Source organism: Leopardus geoffroyi, chromosome E1 (assembly GCF_018350155.1).
Source record: "Leopardus geoffroyi isolate Oge1 chromosome E1, O.geoffroyi_Oge1_pat1.0, whole genome shotgun sequence".
Lineage (NCBI taxonomy): Eukaryota > Metazoa > Chordata > Mammalia > Carnivora > Felidae > Leopardus > Leopardus geoffroyi.
This window is the reverse complement of record NC_059330.1, coordinates 23,364,798-23,387,699: the sequence shown is the minus strand read 5'-3', so window position 1 is coordinate 23,387,699 and position 22,902 is coordinate 23,364,798. Positions and strand designations below refer to the sequence as shown.

Sequence of the window (22,902 nt, the reverse complement as noted above, 5' to 3'; positions counted from 1 at the left end):
AAAAATTTTTTTAAAGGAAATGGAGGGTGATTTTGCATTAAAAGTTCAACAGAAGTTCACAAGCATCCTTTGAGATACTCTGTAGTATCTGAAAATATCACAGAACCAAGATGAGGTCCACTGGTCGGAAAGAGATGGAATGTTCTTAAGGGGTTTAGTCTTCTCTCCTTTATCCTTTAGTGTTTGGATGACTGCAGAGCATATTTATGGTTGATTTGGCATTCTTGAGAGAGAGGTGTTGTTCAAGCATCAGGCGAGATTTTATTGAGGAAACGAAAGCCCCATGGAGGTCAAATTCCACCAGCATGAAAAAGGTGACTGCTCCTTATAATTTCTGGAAGCTGCAGCCAGCAGTTGGAAAGACAGCGTTAGCAATAGCATCACCAAGCCCTGAGAATGCAGCTGTAAAGGGACTTCGGGATTCTACAGGACGAAAGCTTCCACTGGAAGGTGAGGGCACAGTGTCTGCTTCTTTGCAGTGAACCTGATTTTCCTGATCTGTACGGGCAGCCTTCCCTTCCTCACAAGGCACTTGGCAGGCTGCAAAGGAAGGATGGCATAAAGTCTTTTGTGCCTAGAAGATGCTCAGTTATGGCACCAATATCTTCTCGTTCTCCTGAAAGTGGAAATCCTAAACCTACAGAGAATCAGAGATGTTGAAATAAATTCTGCTCTTAGAGGCCACGTGACTGGTGCCCAGCCACTCAGCTGCCCAGTCTGGAAGGGGAAGAGTCACTCTGCTGCTACCGGCTTAAAGTGTAAACATGTGCCCACAGTGTTTCTACTGACAGCACCCGAGGTGCTGGGAGAACAGCCTTCGCTTGCAGGAACAGTGGCTCTCCTGGAAAAGCCAGCTTGCTTGGCTGGAGTTGAGCCAGCAGAGCTGGCTCTCGCCCTGGCAAATTCTCTATCACTCCAAGGTCCAGGAGACTGGGAAAACTGGCCAGCGTCAGGGGGCCTCCCTCTGTACCAGCCTCCGGGTTCTTGCTCAGGGTGCTGGTTGGTGGCCTAGAATACAACCGGTTTGAATTCACCTCTTTCCACCGCCTGTAAGTTCTCGGAGTTGCGTAAATTTGAAATTCTGGCACCCTGTGATTGTTAGGGCGGGAGATAAGGTGATTTAGGAAAGACCCCAGGCTTGGATTCCTCCAGCTTCTCACCTGCCCTTGGTCCCAGTACCAATCTGGCGCAAATCACCTTTGCAGGGAACTGGGAGACACCGCGGCTGCTCTGGTCACCTGATTTCTTTCCCTTTCACCTTTGCAGTTCTCTCCCCTGCCCCCAAAGAACCGAAATGAAATGAGAAGTAAATTGCCAAGGGAGATCCTCTCCTGGGGCAAATTTCCTGTCTTTGCTTATGGGCATGGAGACCCTGAGTGGGGAGGCTAGTTGCAGAGAGCGCTCTCCCAGAACCAGCCCTGGGGGGACAGGTGCAGGCAGCGTCTACTCTTTCCTGGGGTGGGGGTAGGGATTTAACAAGAGAAGGAGGAAGAAGAGAGACTGTATAGGAGACCCCAAGGGCTGTCCCTATTTCTCCACCCTGCCCCACCCCGAAACTGTCAGTCTCCACCAAGCCTGAGAGAGAGAGAGAGAGAGAGAGAGAGAGAGAGAAGTGGGGGTGGGGAGAAAGAGACGGAGGGGGGAAATCAAAGAAAATTGCAAAAGTCAATGGCCCGGAACTAGAGGCAGCCTCAGCAACTGCAGTGTGACTTTGATTCCCCTATCATAACCCTGAATTAAAAATTCAGGCAATTATCTGCATGGCTTCCTTCTGATTAGAACGAGCCGGAGCCTCATTAATGCATCAGCACAGAGGAAAGCCATTAGGGTCTGTGAAATGGAATGTTTCTCTGAGAACAGGTTCCGCTTGATGTAGAATACCCAGCAAAAAGAAATTTCACACATTTTTGAGCCCAGAGTCACAGGACGGCACCCTGCTTCAGGGCTGCAGACCCCACCAGGACTGTCCCTTTTCAGCAGGCTCTGGGTGAAAGCCACCTTTGTTTCCCAGCCCCTCTCTGGCACCTCCATCCACTGGAGTCATGTGGAGGGAGGAAGAGGGGGGTGAGGGGCCAAAAGGGACCTCCTGGCTGCTCCCTTTGCTAAGACACCAAGTCGGCCTGGATGCGGGGTCTCAAAGTCCTTGAGACATGAGGAGCACCCGAACTTCTTGGGAGTTCACTGCTCTGCTTTGCTACCGGAAGCAAGCTGATCAACGACACTGAAGGTCCAAGACTCCAGAAAAGAGCAAAGTATCTGCATGTTCCCTTCCCTGACTCATGTGGTGACTTGGGCATCCCAAGGCCATCCAAGCAGGATGTAGTGACGCTGAGACAGCCCTGGGGGCTCGTTGCTTAGGAGGGGGTGAGGGGTTGGAGGTAAGGAGGGCACCCTTTGTTCATTCCTTATTCTGTAAGCTCAGCACTCTTAGGAATGCACATCTGCCAGTCCCTAAACGGGCAAACATCCCTACCAACGGCTGGCATTCGGAAGCCCCTCTGTTTGGGATTTCCGGGGCGCAGCTCTCTTCCTCCAGTGACTGTATATCACTTCCAGGGGAAGCCAGGCGCGGTTTCCCTTGAAGCCCCGATAAGGCCAGTTCTTGGGAAGACTGGGCTTCCTCCAGACGTTATTGTCTAGATTTTCTTCAAGCCGGTGGGTGGGACTTGGGCTCCCTCATTTCGGACAACCCAGCCTTCTTCTAACACATGGATTCTCGGGACACCAAACACTGATCCTGGGGATAAGTGAGGTCTTCAGGAGGAAAGCTAGTCTTACACGGTGAGAACTGATACAGATGAAAAAGGTTTTGTAAAAAGAGAACTGGTTACAGTCAAATAGGATGCCAACCAGGAAAACGTTACCCTTCAGACTGTCTGGCTAAGCCCCGTTCTTCTGCTGGCACACCTGCTAACTACTCGGTGTGAGGAATCGGGGCCAAGTGTCTGTGCAAAGCTGTAAACACAGTGAGCCGGAGTCAATGTGTAACTAATCTCGTTTGTAGCAGCTGCGCCCCCTACTGTATACCAGCCAAAGTAGGCGACCCTGGGGTAATTCAGGTTTTCAAGATGTTTTCAGTCACATCCCACGTTAGAAGGGTACATTCCTGGTCACCAGGGAGTTTTTATGAAGCGTGTTTTCAATACTGCAGACAGTTTTATGGGCGAAGGTTCTTAAAGTTTACCTCCCCTCCCCCCCCCCCCCCAACACAAACAAGATGCTCAGTGATTCAATTATGTTCTTTGTGGACTCTGAGTGTCCGGTCTTTCCAACACTTTGCTCTCACTGGGCCAACACTCAGCAAAGTCAAAGGCGGTGACTGCAGATGACCCCTGTGTGAAGGGCTGACCTAAAGGCACCCGAAGTCTTGGGTGGGGGGAGGTTATCTCTCTAGGCTCACCAGCTGGTATGAGAGTGAGGGGGGCCTGGCCAAAGGTCAGGAATGTGGGCCTTCTAGAGAGCAAAGCTACTCCACCAGCCCCACAGCACAGGCCTTCCTTCTGCCATGGGAAGTGATCAAATCTCAGCCCTGAGTGTCTTACGACCTTCCATGGTATTTCTCAATATTTTAAACATAGACTCTTGCCAGTCAGATCATTCCTTCCTTCCCAAGACCATTTGGTTCCCACCTTTGTGACTTGTCACTCCTTATTCATGCAACAAATATTTTCTGAGCAGCTGTCATGTGCTAGATATTGTTCTAGGAACAGGAACGCTGAATACAAGACAGAGGAAGTCTCTGTTCTCGTGGAGCATACATTCCAGTTGGGAATGCAGACAAGAAAGACGGACGAGTGAGTCAGTGGTGTGAGTGCCGTGGACAAAGCTGGGTCGGGGAGAGAAACTGAGGGAGTTCTACTTTATACAGGTGGTGTCTCAGAAAAGCCCATTGGAAAACCTTTGTGCTATACTCTGGCAATCTGTCTTATTTCTCTCTTTCTTTAAATTTTTTTTAATGTTTATTTATTTTTGAGAGAGAGAGAGACCGAGTGTAAGTGGGGGAGGGGCAGAGAGAGAGGGAGCCACAGAATCCGAAGCAGGCTTCAGGCTCTGAGCCGTCAGCACAGAGCTGGACACAGGGCTCGAACACACGAATCGTGAGAACACGACCTGAGCTGAAGTTCGACGCTTAGCCAACTCAGCCCACCCAGGTGCCCCCTTATTTCTCTCCTTTAAAACTAGGACTGCCTCTTCCGGAAAACATCCTACTAACTTTCCCCCCTGCACTGATGTTTCCTTCGGCTCATTTCTGTTCCATCTTGTTCATTCTTGGAAAGACGTACACTTGTATCTTGGATGATAGCCTCCTGGAATAAGGGTCCTGTCTTCTGTTTCTTTGGTTTGCTATCAGAACAGGAGTTGGGGAAGGCAGGGAGGGAACAAGTGTTTCTATGATGTGCTAGAGACATTACTACATCGGTTCATCTCCTCCATGCACAACTCCTGCAGATTCTGTATTATAGTCCCCATTGGAAAACAAGGACAGCGAGGCTTCATTTATCCAAGGGCATACAACTTCCAAATGGTGTGCCTGGGATTTGAACCCTGACCTGGCCATGCAAAAGAAGTGATTAAACTCCTCCTGTCTGCTGGATTAGAAATCCCTCCTTTGTGGGGTGCCTGGGTGGCTCAGTCGGTTAAGCGTCCGACTTCAGCTCAGGTCACGATCTCGCGGTCCATGAGTTCCAGCCCCACATTGGGCTCTGGGCTGATGGCTCGGAGCCTGCTTCCGATTCTGTGTCTCCCTCTCTTTCTGCCCCTCCCCCGTTCATGCTCTGTCTCTCTCTGTCTCAAAAATAAATGTTAAAAAAAAAAAAAAGAAGAAATCCCTCTCCTTCCACTTCTCCTTCCTGGGGCTCATAACCCCTTCTCTGTAAACTAAGGTTAGATCACAGGATCTCCCAGATCTGTTCCAGCTCTGACATTCTAAGAAATACAATCTCCTACAAGGAATGGGGCAGGGTGGAGGGCAAGGGGAAGTCAAGTGACTTCCCCACCTCCAATCTGATCTTTTAAGAGAGAACAAAATGCCACATTTTGTTCATTCAGTTAAAATTGAACATGTACTGAATATGTGTCAGAGCCTGGCATGTGCTAAGGATACGGCCACAAACATTTATTTATTTGTTTGTTTGTTTATTTATTTATTTATTTAAATGTTTATTCCTTTTTGAGAGACAGACCATGAGCAGGGGAGGGACAGAGTGAGAGGGAGATGCAGAATCTGAACAGGTCCTGAGCTGTCAGCACAGAGCCTGACATGGGACTCGAACTCACAGACCGTGAGATCATGACCTGAGCTGAAATCGGCCGTCCAACCAACTGAGCCACCCAGGCGCCCTGCAGACACAAACTTTTAAAGCATGTCTTCATCCTGGAATGCGTATAAAGGGAAAGACAAACATGACAAGAAATTACTACAATAATTATAATGGCCAACATTTTATTTTTGCTCTTTTCCAGTAATTGCTCTGAGCACTTGGAAACCTTTTAACTCATTTCACTCTTCCCAAGCAACCAGGAAATGGATACCATTTTTATCCCTACTTTACAAGTGAGTAAACTGAGGCACAAAGAGGTGTGTATGTCAGAGCTTTTGCGAACATTAATAATGCACGCAAACTAATTATTTACAGGGCCTGACGTGCAGAAATTATGCTAAGCAGATGTTGTGCAACATTAACCGGTGCTTTCGTATCCCTGATATTTCTGCAATTCCTTGCTTGACCCCTCTGCCATTGGGAATCAGTCACACACAGCCAGTTGGAGGGATGAGACTTTCTGCAGAGAGCAGAGAAGGCTTTAGGCTTTTAAAACTCCTAATCTGTGGCTGTGACGTAACTCAGGACATAGAAGAGATTGGATGAGTTAGAGCCAGTTTTCTGGCCCACAGAAAAGGGGAAAGCGAGGAGGTGGAAAGAAGCATGCTAGACCCCCTGAGAAATGGAGAACTAGACCGTGTTCCCTATTCAGGCTAGATGTCCAGCAAGGTGTAGAGTCAGACGGCAGAGCAGGAAGGGCTGGTGTACATGCTGGGGTGCCTGACACGGACCCGCCACGTTGTTCCCTGGGCACTGACCTGGTGTGGGGGCAAAGTGCTCTGGGTTTGAGAGGTTGAAAGTAGAAGAGATCTGAGCTCTGCAAAGTCCCACTCTGGCCAGCACAGCGCACACAGCACAGTGAATGTCCGTCTCCCTAGCAGGAATGTGGATGTAAAAAGAGGGCCACTGGGCCTGAAGAGTCTTCTAGAATAGGGACAAAATAAAATGCTGCCTGAAGGACCGGCATGGGAAGTGGATGTCTTATGGCTGCCACAAAGAGGCAGGAAGGCATAGCGGCCAGGACAGGGCCTACTTGAGGGCAAGGGTCTCTGTCCTCTTAGTCCACTGCTCCATCCTGTGGGTCTGGTTTGGGTAATAGGTGATCGATCAAAACTTGTTAAATGAATGACTTTAGGCACGCTGCCTCCAGAACCAGGCCATGGTGTTTCAAACCTCATCTCTGCCTCTCACTGCCTGGGTAAGTCTCTTCCCTTCTCTGTGCCTCATGTGCAAAATGGGGATAAAAATCGCACAGATCAGGGGCACCTGGGTAGCTCATTCGGTTGAGCATCTCTTGATTTCAGCTCAGGTCATGCTCTTGTGGGTTAATTAGATCGAGCCCCAAGTCGGGCTCAGTGCTGACACGGAGCCTGCTTGGGATTCTCTCTCTGCCCCTTCCCTCCTGTCAAAATGAATAAATAAATATTAAAAAAAATAGTTCAGATCAGTACTGATCCAAGGTCAAAAGAGAGGATGTGTAAAGTGCTTAGTGTCCGGCATAGCACAGGTGCTCATTAAGTATTTGTTCTTAGTATTAGCACGTGCCCCCCCTTGTCCTGCACCTCAGTGCTACATTAGGTCCCCCCAAACCCTGAAATCAGACACAACCTTGAAGAAAAGTTGAGGACTCCAGAGTTGGCTAAGATCGAATTCCCACACCATGCTACAATGGAGACTCCTAATAGAAATTAAGCTAAGCACTTAAAAACAAAAGTTACTTTTCTTGCACAATGGATTTTGGAGCCCGATATTCATATTCATGAGGAGTGCAAGCCTGGAAAAATGAGGCGTCCCTTGAAGACCTTTGCTAGCATTTTAAATTAACTAACGTTCTCCCCTGTAGGCATTCACAGGACAACTTACCTCTCACCTTACCGTGTTTCTAGAAGAGCACAGTTCTGAATTCAGGTGAGTTCTCACTTGCCAGTGCTGCTAATACAAGTGAACTTGCAAGGAGGATAAGTCTGTGAAACAAAACTCTGTTTTTCTCTCTTCCTTCCACTTCCTCCTACTGAAAGCACTCCAGGCTTTCCTGAAGAAATTCAGTACAAAGGTTTTACTTATTGTAAACTCTCTTGAAGGTGAGTGATAAATATTATTAGTAATTTTTTTAAGGTTTCTTTTTTTTAATGTTTATTTTTGAGGGAGAGAGACAGAGAGAGCATAAGCGGGAGAGGGGCAGAGAGAGTGGGAGAGAGAATCCAAAGCAGGCTCCAGCTTCTGAGCCATTCAGTGCAGAGCCCAATGCCAGGCTCGAACCCACGAACTGTGAAATCATGACCTGAGCCAAAGTCAGAGGCTTAACCAACTGAGCCAGCCAATTAATGCCCAAACATTAATTTTTTATTTACAAAAATCTGCATTGATTTGACTTACCACTTATTTAAATTTTTTTTAATGTTTATTATTGAGAGACAGAGAGAGACAGAGAGTGGGGGAGGGGCAGAGAGAGGAAGAGGCACAGAATCCGAAAGAGGCTCCAGGCTCTGCGCTGTCAGCACAGAGCCCGACGCAGGGCTCAAACCCACAAACCACGAGATCATGACCCGAGCTGAAGTTGGATGCCCAGCTGACTGAGCAACCCAGGTGCCCCATGACTTCTCACTTACTTAAATGCCAATAGGTGACCAACTCTCCTGTGTGCTCAGGACTGTCCCCATTTTAGCACTGAAAACCCCATATCCTGGGAATGCCAGTGATAAATCAGGTAGACTTGTCAGCTCAAAAAAGTGTTTGGAGATTTTTTTTTTTTTTTTTTTTTTTTTTGATGGACACAAGGAAATGTACTTGTTCGAAATCAAAAGAGGTTACCTCCTGGGAAACCGATTCCCTCCGGGAGACCCCACTCCACTCACTATTAGCAAGTGTGGCTGATTTGACAAGGAGGAAGTGCGGGTGGGTTGGGGGGGGAGGGGGTGGCAGAGAAAGGACTGTTTCAGATATGGCTGCCTGACAAGCCTACAAACCCTTGTCTTGGCATCCTTCCTACAATGTCCCTCACTTTGAGTCAGGCTCTGGATCCCCCAACAAACCCCAAGGAGCAGTTCTTGCAGCTCCAAGTCACTATCAAATCTGCGTGTACGAAGTGCTGTGGGTGTCCCCACACAAGGGAGCAGCCCAAGCATGGGGGTTCCTTCAGGACATGTGGGGTGGCTTCCCCAGCCTCTGTAGATGTATGTCCCGTTCCCTCAGACCGAGTGTCTCGTGCCATTTTTGTGGTATCTGCACACCTCATGGAATTGGCCCACCACATGCAGATTGAGTTTCCGGTCACAGAGGATGCAGTGTGGCCTGTTTCCACACACCCGAGAGATGAATGTGAGGGCCCGTCAGGACTGTGGGCATTTGGATTCCTGAGGCCACAGTGCTCCTCCCACGGGTTGGGGTCTCTCGTGAGATTGCTGGACTGCTGTCATCTGAAGGCTTGACTGGGGCTGGGAGGGTCTGCTTCCAAGATGGCTCATCACATGGCTGTTGGCTGGAGGCCTCAGTTTCTCACCATGAGGACCTCTCTGTAAGGTTACTTGAGTGCCTCCCTGACATGACAGTTTCCCCTGCGATGAATGACCCAAGAGAAAGAAAGCAAGAAGGCAGCCACAGTGCTGTTTAAGACCCAGTCATGCACTATCATTTCCTCCATATTCTAAGTCCACCAAGCCACTAAGTCCAGCCCGCGCTCCAGGGAGGGGAATCAGGGAGGAAAAAGAATCAAAGGATTTGGGGACATATTTTCAAACCACAGTTTCCCAAGGCATCATGTGGCTGGACCAGGAACGAATCTCCACGAAGGCTGGTACTGGTAGTAACACAGTAGGAAGAACATGGGCTTTGAGTCAAATCTGAGTTGGAAACCAGGCTTTGATCCTTTCCATTTTCTGGGATCTGGGGCAAAATGGTCATCTCTAAACCTTAGTTTCTTTATCTGCAAAATGAAAATTAGAATTGTAATTCTTCCATGGAGTTTTTTTATAATTTAAACGAGATGACCCATGCAGGGACAGACTCCAACTGTATGGGGCCTGACACCTTTCCAACTTGACAGGGCCCTCTTGAAGAAAGGAGAATGCAAAGTTACAAGTGTAAATAATGCACAAAATGAACATTTATTTAGAATTAAAAATGACAAAAATGGAGTGCTTGCCTGGCTCAGTTGATAGAACATGTGACTCTTGATCTCAAGGTCGTGAGTCCAAGCCCCATGTTGGGTGTGGAACCTACTGAAAATGAAATTTAAAATAATTAAGAAATGACCCCCCCCCGAACCCCACATGTTAAGGCAGGTGAATACCACAAATGTCACAAAATTCAGAAAAATGACAATTAAAAAAATCACCTACGCATGCCTCTTTAAAATACTGTCTTCCCCACATTTTTACTGCATACTTTTTGGTCACTTGTCAACATGACAAAGATTTTGCAATATTTTCCATAGGCAGGGGCGCCTGGCTGGCTCTGTTGGTACAGTATGTGATTTTTGATCTCGGGGTCGTGAGTTTGAACCCCACATGGGGTGTAGAGATTACTTAAAAATAAAATCTTTAAAAATATGTTTTCCATGGTCAGAAGATAATTTGGCCTTTCTTTAGCATGGTTGATTAAAATTTGGTTTTTATTATTGAGAGCTTATATTCAGCTCTACAACTTATTGTGGATAATGTCAGGCATTTTTTTTAGGGCTGTTGTCAAATTTGGTAAGCCTCTGAATATGTATTTTTTAAATATATGAGCTCAGGGCTTCAAGTAAGTGTTCCTGTGTAGTAAATTGATGGTACCCTTTACCCAGGGCGGTTGAGGGGGTCTGCATAAGAGAGGGGCTGGAAGCTTCAGTTTGCCTGACAGTCTTCCCCTGGAAGCAGGTATGTGTGGAGCATGGGGCTGGCATGTATCAGGTGCTCTGGAAATGGGAGAAGCCTGGAGAGTCCTTGTCTTCCTGCTCCACTGCCTCAGGCAAAACCAGAGACTTCCTGTCCTTGATTCTAACTTCTTTCTTCTCCAGTAGCTTCTCCAGTGCCCTTAGAAGGCGGGAACAGAAATACACCCCTTGGGTGGGAAGAATACTGGGCTCAGAATGAAAAGATCTGGGTTTGAGACCTGTCTTTGTCACTCAACTGTGGCACTTTGACAAATTACCCAGCCTTGCTGTGTGTCAGTTTCTTGGTCTCTGAGATGGGCATAGTTACACCAGCCTCATGGGTTGTTGCCTGTGAACAGTAGAATACCAGTACAAGGGCCTTGTGGATTACAGAGCAATTTTACTAATGTAAAATGTTTTTATTTTGGTGCCTAGACGTTACCAAAGAATCAGTTTGGACACTATCCAGTGTTTATGGGCATCTTAAATTCTTTGTTCTCTGTGGCCTAAATGAATTGGAAATTCAAACTGGACTTCAATCAAATTTGGCATAAAGACCAGGACAGCAAACTTGTCCACTCTTTCCACAAAAAGGTACTGAGTTCTAGCTATTGCTATATTTGTGCTAGAGACGGGGATTCCAGGATAGACAAGACACAGTCCTGGTACTTCAGGTATGGAGCACAGGTAAATGAAACCCCAGATGGACATCTGGAGGAAGGGCTCAGCCTTCAAGCCTGTTAAGTTCAAAACCTTGGCCTCCCTGTGCCTCAGTGTCTCCTTTTGCCAAGAGGTGTTGCTAACTGCTAGAGAGGGGTGTGGACACAAATGAGGGTCTGCACATCTCGGAGAACGTCTGGGCAGAGTCATCAGAGGGTTGCACAGAGCCCCGCTGAGACTGGTTGTTCTTGGGGAATTTTCAGGAAGCTTTGAAGTGCCACCAGGACGAGGGAGGCTGCCCCATCCTGGAGGTACATTCACTTGTAATTTACTCCCCCACGTGGGCTCTGGAGCTCCAGTCTCATAAATACATCGCTTGCTCAATCCTGCTGTGGAAGACGGATAGAGGGAGGGGGCTGGAGGGGAGGAATCACTAAATTAAGAAGGTCCCTGGGAGTGACTGGCCTACAGACACAACTGAGTCCCCTAAGTTTCTCTCCTTCAAACATAAATATTTCCAACTAAGATCACAGACTCCCTCCTCATAAAATCAATGAAACCACAAGGGAAAATGACCTCCCGCTTGACTGCACCAGAGATATCTCAAACGGAGTCACTTCCCCTCCTGCAGAAGCAACCGCTGCTGGGGTTCAAGGATCTGAAACCCAGGCACTGCCACCGAGAATCTGAGGCTAAGAAGAAGTCAGGTGGGTTGGGTACGTGTCCGTCTCATTTGACTTGCTGTGTTTCGGTGACGGCTTCTGCGCGACCCTGCTGCAGCATGAGACTTTTCCTGGAACCAGACCTGGGTTCAAGGTGCAGCTCCTCTAATTACTGGCTGGGCGTCTTTGGGCAAAGTAGGATCTCTCCAGCGCAGTCTCCTCATCTAGTACAAGGTGGATGATAGATAGATAATGTACAGTCTGGTCTGCCTGCCCTGCAGGGGAGGTGACGAGATCAAGAGAACTGTCCGTGCAAATGCTTTGTAAACCATAAAGCCCTTGATAAATAACAGCTCTTGTTATTAAAAGATAAAAGCACCAATCCTGCTAGTTAGTGTACTTGTTAGAACCCCTTACGCTATAAGTGACAGAACTCCTAACTTAAACTGGCTAAAACCGCAATTGACTTATGTAATTGAAAAGGATGGATTCAGGTGAGGACGAGGTTCGACATCACCAAGGATCAGCTCCTTCCCAGCCCCCACAGTGACCGCACATGTCACATCTTGACAAGATGCCATCCAGAGGAGGGGAGTTCCTTTCCCCCAATTTCCATTAAAGAGAGATGGAGGGGGAGGAGTGAGGGACTCTTCTTTTTCCAGAGTTAGCCAATTTCACTGGCTTTCTTTCCACAGCCAGGGGATCAGATATGCTGATTGGCTGAAGAGAATCAAGGACCATCCCTAGATCTGGAAGCAGGATCATGATGCCAACCAAACCACATTTGGAGGTGTTACTTTATCAGAAGAGTGAAAAAATGCCAAGTTGCACAAACACCCAACCAGTACAGTCCACCCCCTTTAACTGCCCAATATCCACACCCACCTGCATCCCCATAAATACACCTCAAAAAAATCCCCACTCCCTCTATGAACTCTTTTTCCAAAAGAGACAAGCCATGATTTCATGTAGTCTGGTTCTCTAGGTGATTCATGGTCCTCGTGGAGGGAGCTGCTATGGCCCTATGCGGTCCATTGAGGCTCAGTGGTAAATTTAATCACCACTGATGCATTTAGTAAACAGCAATGGAGAACAGGGTAATTGCACTAAAAACTCTCATTTGGAAAAGGAAAGGACAGGATACAACTGTCAACGGTCACCCTGTCATATTCTGCCAGAAATCACATGGATGTCCTTCCTCGAAACAAGTACCTGTCCTCCCTAGTGCTGTCCTCCAGAAGGCTCCTCTTTGCCCTTTGCCCTCTGTGGCCCCTGCTGTCTCTTTGGGGAAATCCCTCCTGTGTTAACCTTCACAGACCATGAGACATGTGCATCAAGGGCGGGGCCCCTTTTGGGAGCTGCACTGTTCTATCAGCTCTCTTCCTGCTGCTGTGAGTCTGGGAGCCTGGAAATGACCATCGTAGACTGTCGTGGACCAGGCTTGTGGTTCCTCTGGCAAAATGATGCCCTTAAAAAGTGAATGAGATCCTGCTTTATCCCTTCTGGCAAATGCCATGGATGGTAACAAGAGTCAGGGATCTTACCACGCCATAGGCTTTGAACTAGAACTGCCTGAGGACAGCTGTGGCCTGGCAATAGGCCCAGGTGCTCTGGCCATCCGTTAGTATCTGTCTTGGCCTCTACTTGAGAATAATCTAGAACACCGGGCTAGGTAGGGATGACACGGATGACCCTTTCCTCGCAATAACAACTAAAATGTTAGAAGCAACATTTATTGATTGCTTACTATGGGGCGGGCACTGTTCTAAAGTCTGAATCCTCACTGCAACCTTATGAGACAGGAACCATTATCATCTCCCCTTCGCAAACACTGGTCATGGAGCAGTAAAGAATCTGATGTCATGCAGTGGGGCAGCAATGAAAACCCAGGCATGCTGGCTCTGTGGTCCCAGTGGAGCACTGACTGCTGTTGTGTTGTTCACTGGCTACTTCCTGTGGCATCTTCCCAAGGGGCGTGCTGACTTCTTTGAGGCATCAGGAGGTGCCTGGGAGAGACCCCTTCTGCTTGGTGTCTCTGTCCCTATTATGGAGCTTCTTCTAACTGTCTTCTTCCAAGTAACTTTCTTCTGCTAACTTTGGTTTGAGGGTAGAGAATTGAGATTTTCCTGGATTCCCAGACAATTGTTAACTGTAAACCATTGGCAAAAAGGCAACTCTTAGCAAATCTGTATTTTCTTCCCTTCTCTTACTGTTGGGTGGGATTGGGTTTAGTTTAATAGAATCATCCTTGGAAGACCTTGCTGAAGAAGTTACCAGCACACTCCAAAATTTGAAATTTTCTTATAATATCCTTTAATGTTAAAGCCTCAGGAAGCACACAGTATGCATCTCAAGACTTCATAGGCAACAGGTTAACCCATTGCTTACTACAACATAAAGAAGAATTACTGAATTCTCATACCAATTCTTTCCTTCACCCAAATCTCGCTGCTTAGCCTTGTAACATCCGCTTCTGGTATTAGATTCTGTATCAATTAGGAATCTTTTGGTTGCGACTCAAACTAACTTAAGCAGAAAAGAAATTTATTGGAAGGCCACTAGGGGCTCAGAGAATTGACAGGAGACTGGGGGTCATGGCTGAGAAACATCAACAGCGACCCCCTTGGGGGAGCCATCTGGTCCACGCTGCAGCCAGCCAATCCCTGCTTATTTGCTCTCTGCTCAAGATCCTGCACCCAGGGAAGGAACATCAGATTGGTCAAGCTCAGGTCACTTGCCCACCTGGGGGTAGATAGGCCCCAGCAGACTATGCTTGGCACAGAAGAGATAATTCCAGCAAAGGAAACAAGGCTGCTATTCCGGAAGAGAAGTGGGTGCAGAGCAGTGGAAATCCAACAAACTCCCCTTCCACCCAGCAACACAGATCATATGGCTGCGTAAGCTGTTAGTGTGCAATCCAGCAACATTGTGGCAGCTGGATCAGGAGGAGAGCAAGGAGGATAGAGGTCTGCAGGAAGGCACAGCAGTTAGGTGAATGTTAAGGACGATGAGCGTTCCCAACCAACACCTGTCCTTGGATATCACCTTCAGGAATAGAACTCTATCTACACTGGATCTGATTTACTGTGGTAAGACTTAGGCACTTAGGAGTTAAAATGTAACAAAACAAACATGTTGCTTTAGTGGATGTAGTTTTGCCTGTTCACTTTGGGTGTTTGTGTCTAAGGGGTAAGCACAATACATTTATCTGTCAGCATGGAATTATGTTCTCAGAAACCAGTGATTCTTATTCATTCACTGATTTAACAGATCACTTAATGAGTTTGGTCCTGGGCACTATCCAGGAGCTAAGGAGATACAAACATGGATAGCACAATCTCTGTTCTCGAGACTGAATATCCACATAGTGACAGAAGTCGTAGAAATACTTGTCTACTTGGAAGGAGTGATTCAATGTGAAGGCTCTGAAGTCAGACACAGAAAAGCACAGCGTTGGATTCAAATCCTGGCCATGTGACTTTGGGCAAGTTATTGACACTCTCCAAACCTCAGATTTCTTGTCTCTGTAATGGGGAAAATAATAGTTCCTAATTCAAAGGGTTGTTATTCTCCTCAAATTGATTAATAGATTTAATGTAATCCCAAACAAAATCCCAGCATTTTTAGAAAAACATGGAAGTTGAAAAGCAGAGTGAGTCTAAAATATATAAGGCAATAAAAAGGGACAGGATGGCCAAGACAATGTCAAAGAAGAACAGAGCTGGAAGGATCATACTGCCTTATAACATGACTTATTCTAAGTCTACAGCATCTAAAACAGTATGGTTTGGGCCCAAGGATAGACAAATAGACTAAAAGAATAGTCTAGAAATAGGCTGACATGCATAGGTCAGTTAATTTATTAATTTATGACAAAGATAATGTTCAGAGCAGTGGGGAAAGGATTTTTTTTTTTTTTTGGTAACAATATTTGTTCTTTTGTGTCTTGCTTATCTCACTTAGCATAGTGTCTTCAGGATTCATGCAGGCTGTGACCTGTGTCAAAATTTCATTCCTCTTAGAGGTTGAATAATATTCCGTCGTTTGTATATCCCACATTGTGTTTATCTGCTCATCCACTGGTGGACATCTGTGTTGCTTCCAGCTTTTGGTCACCCCTGTGAGCAATGCTGGTTTGCATTTTAGTGTGCAAATTTCTGTTCGAGTTCTTGTTTTCAGTTCTTTAGAGTGTATACTCGGAAGTGAAATTGCTGGGTCATTTGCTATTCCATGTTGAATTTTTTGAGGATCTGCCATCCACTTTCCACAGTGGCTGTGCCATTTTACATTCCCATGCGCATTGTACGATGTTTCCAATTTCTCCGCATCCTTGCCAAGACTTATTTTCTAGTGTTTTGGCTTGTTTTTTTGCTTTTGACTGATGATAGCCATCCTTCTGGGTGTGATCCAGTTTTTTTTTTTTTTTTAATTTACTTTTTGTACTGCTAAATGAATGTCTCACTTTGGCTCATCATGGTCTCTGGTCACTATACTATGAAATTTAACAACGAGAATTTAGTGGGTGGTTGTCACATAATAGTCACTGAACTGAGTTCTTTATTATCTTATTCAGCCCCCAAAACAATAATGTTTTTGGCAAACATTTAACTGAAATATAACACGCATACGGAGAAGTGTGCAAATGGTAGGTATACACATTGATGCATTTTCACAAAGTGGATACACCTATCCACTTTTAGCACCTAGATAAAAGGCTAAAACATTATCAGCACTCCAGAAATCTCTTGGTGTCCTCTCCCACTGCTACACAGTCCCTCATTCCCCCCTAAGCCTCAGTAGAAAGCAATGATAACTATCTTTAAACTCATAGGTTAGTTTTGCCTGTTTTTGAATTTTATATAAATGGAATCATAAACTACAAAATCTTCTGCGCGTTGCTTCCCTTACTAAATATGTTTATGAGGTTCATTCGTGTTTTCACATGTAATAATATTTCATTTATTAGCATTGCTAAGTAGCATTTCATTTTATGACTGTAGCACAATTTATTTATCCATTCTACTGTTGAGGGATATTTAGGCAGTTTCCTGTTTTAGGCTCTTACTAACAGCACTGCTGTGAACATTCTTTTCGTAAATATCTTTTGCTGAATATATGCACACAACTCTATTGGGTATTTACCCAGGAGTGTGATTGCTAAGTCATAGGATGTACGTCTATGTAGCCTCAGTGGCTACTTCCAAAGGGATTGATAAATATACCTACTTCCCACAGGATAGGAGAGTCCCAACCACTTGCCCACATTGTTTTCTCCTTTTCATTTTAGCCATGTGTGGTGAATATTATCATCCTAATGCACTCCCCCACCTCAATTCATCTGTTGAAACCTAATCCTCAATGTGATGGTATTTAGAGGTAGGGACTTTACAAGGTGATGGCAGGTGCCCTTATAAGAGAGGCCCCAGATTCGTCCTTTGCCACCATGGAAGGTTATAGCTGGAAAGCACAGTCTATGCACCAGAAAGCGGGTCCTCACCATACGCCAAATCTGTGCCTCCATGGTTGGTCTTCCCAGCCTTCAGAACTGTAAGAAATGAATGTCTGCTGTTTATAAGCCGCTCCACCTATGGTATTTGGTTATAGCAGCACAAATAGACTGAGGCAGTGTCTGTTCAACGCCTGTGAACACATAGTGGTATTGCATTGCGCTTTTTTTTTTTTTAATTTTTTTTTCAACGTTTATTTATTTTTGGGACAGAGAGAGACAGAGTATGAACGGGGGAGGGGCAGAGAGAGAGGGAGACACAGAATCCGAAACAGGCTCCAGGCTCTGAGCCATCAGCCCAGAGCCCGACGCGGGGCTCGAACTCACGGATCGCGAGATCCTGACCTGGCTGAAGTCGGACGCCTAACCGACTGCGCCACCCAGGCGCCCCTGCATTGCGCTTTTAATTTGCATTCTTGGTGAACAATGAAATTAAGCACTGTTTTCATATGTTTATTGGCTGCTTGGATATCTTCTCTGGGGCAGTGTCTGTTCAAATCTTTTGTCCACTTCTCTATTGTGTTGCTTTCCTTTTTTCTTATTAATTGTGAAAGTTCTTTACTCAGAAAATGAGTTTCTGTACCATATATTGCAAATATCTTTTCTCACGTGCCTTTTCACTGTCTTCAGGGTGTCTTTTGATGAACAGAAGCTTTAAGTTTTAATCCAGTCCAGTTTACTGTTTTATTTTAATGACTAGTACCTTTTGGTATCCTGGTTAAGAATCTGCCATATTCCATCACTTTGGCACTGCTGGTGGGAATGCAAGCTGGTGCAGCCACTGTGGAAAACAGTATGGAGATTCCTCAAAAAAACTAAAAATAGAACTACCCTACCACCCAGCAATTGCACTACTAGGCATTTATCCAACGGATACAGGTGTGCTGTTTCAAAGGGACACATGCACCCTCATGTTTATAGCAGCACTATCAACAATAGCCAAAGTATGGAAAGAGCCCAAATGTCCATCGATGGATGAATGGATAAAGAAGATGTGGTGTGTGTGTGTGTGTGTGTGTGTGTGTGTGTGTGTATATATACACACAATGGAGTATTACTTAGCAAGCCAAAAGAATGAAATCTTGACATTTGCAACTACGTGGATGGAACTAGAGGGTTTTATGCTAAGCAAAATTAGTCAGTTGGAGAAAGACAAATATCATATGACTTCACTCACATGAGGACTTTAAGAGACGAAACGGATGAACATAAGGGAAGGAAAGCAAAAATAATATAAAAACAGGGAGGGGAACAAGACAGAAGAGACTCTTTTTTTTTTTTAATTTTTTTTTCAACGTTTATTTATTTTTGGGACAGAGAGAGACAGAGCATGAACGGGGGAGGGGCAGAGAGAGAGGGAGACACAGAATCGGAAACAGGCTCCAGGCTCTGAGCCATCAGCCCAGAGCCTGACGCGGGGCTCGAACTCCCTGACCGTGAGATCGTGACCTGGCTGAAGTCGGACGCTTAACCGACTGCGCCACCCAGGCGTCCCCAGAAGAGACTCTTAAAAATGGAGAACAAACAGAGGGTTACTGGAGGGGTTGTGGGAGGGGGGATGGGCTCAATGGGTAAGGGGCATTAAGGCATCTACTCCTGAAATCATTGTTGCACTACATGCTAACTAGCTTGGATGCAAATTAAAAAATAAATTAATTAAAAAAAAAAGAATCTACCATCCTCCAAGGTGATGAAGACAGACATGTTATGTTTTTATTCTAGAATATTTATTAGTTTTCTTTTTCATTTAGATTTAAAAGGCATCTGAATAAATCTGAATACATTTCTGTGTATTATATGAGGTAAGGATTTGAGATTCACCTTTTCTCCATACAGAGAGCCAATCAAACATAAGTTAGATTGTGAATTTGGCCTGGTCCAAATACTACCTCCTTTCTGAAATATTTTCACAGAATCCTAGTTGGAAATAACTAAGTATTTTTAATTAACTTGATAAATATTGTTTTGCACCTCTAGTATTTGCTGGTGTAGCGAGGTTGCTAAGGGGAGGCCTCTCTGAGAGCGGACATTTGAGCTCAGACCTGAATGAAATAATGCCAGTCATGAACAAAGTTGGGGAAGAAAATTCCAGGAAGAGGCACAAGATGGCCAGTGCAGCCGAAGTATAGTGTTCCAGAGGGTGTGAAGCACAAGAGAATTCTTTCAAACGTGAAATCAAAGGAAAGACAACCAGACTGGTATCACCACAAGACAATAAAGCCATGCCCACAAAGTTCTGAGGGAAGCTGTTTTCCAGCCTGGAATTCTTTCTGTCAGGAGTAAAGGCAGAATGAAGACATTTCAGACTTACAAGAACTTAGAAATTTTACCTGTGAAGCAACTTTCTTTCCTTAGGGTTTTTACATGGTGGTCTACTCCAATGGGGTAAGGACAAGAAAAGGAAGACACGGGCCCACCCAGGAGGACAGTGAAGTGAAAAGCCACCATGAAAACAGTGTGTCTTTTCCAGACAAGTGGTTCAGAATGGAGCCGGTTTGGACAAGGTTTGGGAGTATTTTTAGCTTTTACTCGTGCTCCTTCCAATCCATTTTCCACAATGTTGTTCAAGTAAACTTGGTAAAATTTTAGATTACCTCCCCCTTCAGTTTAAAAGCCTTCATGGCCCCCCATAAGTTTCAGAATAAAAGCCATCTTTCAGTGTGATATAAAAATCCCTTTGTGGTTGACCTCTGTCGTCTCTTACCGCTCTGGATGGCCACTCATACCCACTGCTCCCATCACCGATTTTCTTCTTCTTCCTTTTTAATGTTTCAAGCTTCAGTTTAAATTTTAGTTCGCTAACATACAGTGTAATATTAGTTTCAGAAGTAGAATTTAGTGACTCATCACTTAACATATGACACCCACTGCTCATCCCAAGTGCCCTCCTTAATGCCTATCACCCATTTAGCCCATGCCCCCACCCACCTCCCCTCCAGCAACCCTCAGTTTGTTCTCTATAGTTCAGAATCTGTTTTATGGTTTCCCCTATGTTCATCCATTTTGTTTCTTAAATTCCACGTTTTTTTAAGTTTCTACCTGCATTTAATACTAAGCTAGTAATTCAAGGTTTTTTTCCATATTTTCATGTACATCATGACCAAACCAAGAATAATACAATATTTTATTTGTCAAAATTGTCTTCTTCCTAATATAATTTATTTAAAGTAAATTTAAAAGAATGTCATTTTTTATATTGAGGCCAAATATTACCAAAGATTTTATTAAACATAAATTTTACCATGTAATATTTGATAAAATAAAGGTTTTTTTCAACATAATAATTAATTTTATTTTTTTAAATTTACATCCAAATTAGTTAGCATCTAATGCAACAATGATTTCAGGAGTAGATTCCTTAATGCCCCTTACCCATTTAACCCATCCCCCCTCCCACAACCCTTCCAGTAACCCTCTGTTTGTTCTCCATATTTATGAGTCTCTTATGCTTTGTCCCCCTCCCTGTTTTTATATTATTTTTGTTTCCCTTCCCTTGTGTTCATCTGTTTTGTCTCTTAAAGTCCTCATATGAGTGAAGTCATATGATATTTGTCTTTCTCTGACTAATTTCACCCAGCATAATACCCTCCAGTTCCATCCACGTAGTTGCAAATGTCAAGATTTCATTCTTTTTGTTTGCCGAGTAATACTCCACAGTGTGTGTATATATATATATATATATATATATATATATATATATATATGTATATACATATATATACCACATCTTCTTTATCCATTCATCCATCGATGGACATTTGGGCTCTTTCCATACTTTGGCTATTGTCAATAGTGCTGCTATAAAGATGGGGGTGCATGTGTCCGTTTGAAACACCACACCTGTATCCTGTGGATAAATGCCTAGTAGTGCAATTGCTGGGTCGTAGGGTAGTTCTATTTTTAATTTTTTGAGGAACCTCCATACTGTTTTCCAGAGTGGCTGCACCAGCTTGCATTCCCATTAAATTCCACATTTAAGAGTGAAATCATATGGTATTTGTCTTTTGCTCACTGACTTATTCTGCTTAAGCATAATACACTCTAACTCCATCCATGTTGTTACAAATGGCAAAATTTCATTCTTTTGGTGGCTGAGTAATATTCCACTGTGTGTGTGTGTGTGTGTGTGTGTGTAATATACAACATCTTCTTTATCCATTCATCTGTTGATGGACCCTTGGGCTCTTTCCATAACTCGACTATCGTTGATAATGCTGCACACGGGTGCACACACCCGTCGAAATCAGGATTTTTGTATCCTTTGGGTAAATACCTAGTAGTGCAACTGCTGGATCATAAGGTAGTTCTATCTTTAACTTTTTGAGGAGCCCCCATACTGTTTTCCAGAGTGGCTGCACCAGTTTGCATTCCCCCCAACAGTGTAAGAGGGTTCCCCTTTCTCTGCATCCTCACCAACATCTGTTGTTTCCTGTGTTGTTAATTTTAGCCACAATCGCTGATATTTTTACAGACTTCTTAAAGCTATCTGTTATAGCAAATCCTTTGTAGCTACTGCTCTCTGTCTGCAAGGAAACTCATCTTTCCCTCCTTTCCCTGGTAGATCCTTCCTTGTTTTTCAAATTTCATTTTCTTGGGGAAACTATGTGTTCTCCTACCCACCACTGGCTGCAGTGCCCTTGGTTTTACCCCATGATTTCTCTATGCTTCTCACCTCTGGTACCAATCTGTCTCTTTTTCATTTTTTACTTATTTATCTGTTCTCCTCACTAGCTTATAATCTGCTGGAGAGTATCGACTGCATTTTAATCATTGTTGACGTTTCCATAATGGCCGCTCCGTGGTCAGACTTAGGTAAAATCATTTGCTAGCATCATTTGCTATGGGAACTCTGAGCCCCAGTTTCCTCACTTGCAAAATGATATGGTATTTTTATCTGCAGCACTTGGCACACAGAAGGTGCTCAGTAAGTTGTGTGGAATGAATCCATGCAGAGGTCCCAGGGGAGGAATATCTCAGCAGGGGAGTAAGGGTGACTCACTTCAGTCAATCTTGATCCCTCTCCCCTCTCTCCCCTCTGAAAGAGGAGTGCTTGGCTTCCTCTCTAGGACCATTATGCCTTGAAAGTGGTGAGGAAAATCTGAAAAATGCAGCCTCTTTTCTTTTTCATGTTTCTCCATGTGTTGACCTAAGGAATTCAGGATATCTCAGAGGGCAAAAATTTCCCAAAGATGCCATTGTCTGACCATTCTTACAAAGCTGTCTAAACATAGTGTTACTTTAGGACCCAAATTTTCTTAGATGTGGATGTGTTAGTTATAGACTGGAGGAAGCAAAGGAATCATGTACCCATTCTGCAGATGGAAAACCTCGCAATCTTCCCTAAACTCCTCAGAGCCCAAGTACTCATATAACCTGGCAAGAATCTACCCAGAAGAGCCCTCCTTCCCAGTGTCTCCTCTCCCCCAGTTAATTTTTTTTGATGTTTATTTATTTTTGAAAGAGAGAGAGAGAGAGAGAGCACAAGTGGGGAAGGAGAGATTGAGAGAGAGAGAGAGAGAGAGATGCAGAATCCGAAGCAGGCTCCAGGCTCTGAGCTGTCAGCACAGAGCCTGACGCGGGCTTGAACTCATGAACCATGAGATCCTGCCGTGAGCCAAAGTCTGATGCCACCGAAATAAATATATATTCCCCCAGTTAAATATATACCCTTTTTTTGTTCTTACTTTGGAGGCAGCATCCCCATGGAGCTGCCCTACTGTGAATGAGTTTCTAGAACAAAGAAAGACAGTTGACCCTTCTCAATGTGTCTATAAGACCTGGAGCAGAGTCACGGAATGGACTGTGTGCTCCATGAAGGTTCATAGCAGCATTATTCGTAAAAGCCCCAACATGAAAACAGCCCAAACATCCATCAACCAATGAATGGGTACATAAAATGTG

The 22,902-nt window shown here is 44.9% G+C and overlaps 1 long non-coding RNA gene across 2 annotated transcripts; it reads left to right on the top strand.

Moving 5' to 3' along the window:
* Positions 1-129: 129 nt before the first annotated feature.
* On the top strand, positions 130-15,734 carry LOC123604462. 2 transcript variants are annotated; one of them, XR_006715336.1, is made up of 5 exons: positions 130-1,049; positions 7,165-7,229; positions 10,609-10,767; positions 11,465-11,540; positions 12,191-15,734. It is a non-coding gene; the product is annotated as an uncharacterized LOC123604462 (long non-coding RNA). The 2 variants fall into 2 exon arrangements; XR_006715335.1 differs by having other exon boundaries at positions 11,465-11,549.
* The last annotated feature ends 7,168 nt before the right edge of the window (positions 15,735-22,902 follow it).